At 42.2% G+C, this 2296-nt stretch overlaps 1 non-coding gene across 1 annotated transcript; it reads right to left on the bottom strand.

The window, feature by feature from the left end:
* Positions 1 to 1396: 1396 nt before the first annotated feature.
* On the bottom strand, positions 1397 to 1583 carry LOC122543439. The gene has a single exon (XR_006310023.1). It is a non-coding gene; the product is annotated as a U2 spliceosomal RNA (small nuclear RNA).
* Positions 1584 to 2296: the final 713 nt, after the last annotated feature.

Here is a 2296-nt window from a genome sequence, read left to right as displayed (position 1 = left end):
ACAGTCTGCCTGATTTTAAGTTTTAAGGGACAGTGGTGGGTCAGACACCCTGTCGTTCTTCAAGTTAGACTATGGGATCTTTTACATCTCGCAGAACAGATACATGAAGCCTTTGCTTTAAAAATCTCAACTGAAGATAGAATCTCTAACCTGCAGCACTCATTAAATAATTTATGAAGTGTCAGGGTGAAGTTCTGCAACAAAGCTTGGAACCACAATCGTTTGAGTCCATGCCAAATGGAACTGAGGACATTGAAGGTAATAAAGTACATTCCATAAGAAATTACTTCTTAACCTATTAATCCAAAGTGAAACACAAGAAGAATGCATATATTTTATGATATGCTGCACACAAACTTACTGCAATGTCAGAATATTAATTGACCATAAAATTCTGGATTAGTGGTGCTGGAAGAGCACAGCAGTTCAGGTAGCATCCGAGGAGCAGTAAAATCGACGTTTCGGGCAAAAGCCCTGCAGAATCAAAGCAAATATTGAACACAAACTATTTTTAGATTAAAAATAAACTAATGAGGAATTAATTCTTAAATTTAAAGCTGTCCACCATTTTCCTCCTGAGTGTTACATATATGAATGTCTGTATCTTAGCTCCATTCACTCCATATCCCTGAAAGTATTGTTCAGCAAAATTTCTAAGTTTGTGGACAACAGAAAACTTGGAAGAATTGTAAACAGAGGAGAACAGTGTAGAACTTCAAAAGGATATTGACACATTGGTAGAATGGGCAAATAGGTGGCAGATAACATTCAGTGCAAAGAAGCATGAGGTTTGATACAAAGAACATGGAGAGACAGTATAAAGAATACTATTCTAAAGGGAGTGCAAAAGACCTGGGTGTACACATGCATAAGTCATTAAAGTTGGCAAGAAAGTTAAAGATAGTTGTCAATAAAGGAGACAGTATCCTATAGGACGAAGGTACAAGAGCAGGGATTAGATTCGATTACTTACAGTGTGGAAGCAAACCCTTCGGCCCAACAAGTCCATACCGACCCGCCACCCACCCAGACCCATTCCCCTACATTTACCCCTTTACCTAACACTATGGGCAATTTAGCCTGGTCAATTCACCTAACCTGCACATTTTTGGATTGTGGGAGGAAACCCACGCAGACACGGGGAGAATGTGCAAACTCCACACAGAGAGTCGCCTGAGGCGGGAATTGAACCCGGGTCTCTGGCGCTGTGAGGCAGCAGTGCTAACCACTGTGCCACCGTGCCGCCCTTTTTATAAGACAGAAAACTCATAACAAAAGATGATAGTTTCATGCAACTGAAAAGATAATAGATGGAACAATCACTGCAATCAACACGGCAAACTAGTAAAGGCAAGAGATTCACATTACATTAACCTGCTTTTGAACTTGGGTAGGCATTGGGTGCACCATTCCTGGAAACACTGCAATACCAGGCTGATACATGGAGAGGACAGAGCAAGCCCTTAACCCATCTCCCTGCTCCAAAAATCCATTTAATACAAACACTCCCACGTTCGGGAGACATCAGCAATTAAACTGATAAGAACAGAAACTACACATATTCTGAGGCAAAAGGGAGTTATCTAAGACTGGTTAAATTTCATGTAGAGTATTTAGAGTATTTAGTAGAGTTATGGTCACCACACAATAGGAAAGATGTGAAGTAAGGTACAGTCAGAAACATGGGAAGTTATGATGGGGAATAAACAGATAGCAGACCAATTAAATACATACTTTGGTTCTACCTTCAAAAAGAGGAGATGCGGTGGAGAGCATCGTCGACCACGTCGGAGGGGAAATTGCAGTCTTTGAAGAAGGAGGCCATTTGGGTAGTTCGGTACCTCACCTTATCTCAGTCCCAACCCCCGGATTCAACACCGCCCTCTTGACCTGCAATCTTCTTCCTCCCCCCTACCTTTTACCTCAGCCCGCTTGACACAGCAGCCTCGTTCCTGAAGAAGGGCTTATGCCCGAAACGTCGATTGTCCTGCTCCTCGGATGCTGCCTGGCCTGCTGTGTTTTTCCAGCACCACATTTTTCAACTCTGGTCTCCAGCATCTGCAGTCCTCACTTTCTCCCAAATGGAATTCAATTCAGATAAGTGTGAGGTGATGTCCTTGGGACAGAGAAGCACTGAAGAACAGAGGGACCTTAGTGTGCATGAACACCGATTCCTTAAGGTAGTGGGATAGATAGTGGTTAAGAAGGCATGTGGGATACTTGCATTTATTAGACAAGACATAGAGTTTAATATCAGGGAGGTGATGCTGGAACTTTATAAAACATTGGTAAGCCA

Source organism: Chiloscyllium plagiosum, chromosome 43, assembly GCF_004010195.1.
Source record: "Chiloscyllium plagiosum isolate BGI_BamShark_2017 chromosome 43, ASM401019v2, whole genome shotgun sequence".
NCBI classification, from domain to species: domain Eukaryota; kingdom Metazoa; phylum Chordata; class Chondrichthyes; order Orectolobiformes; family Hemiscylliidae; genus Chiloscyllium; species Chiloscyllium plagiosum.
This window is presented reverse-complemented; position numbering and strand designations above follow the sequence as displayed.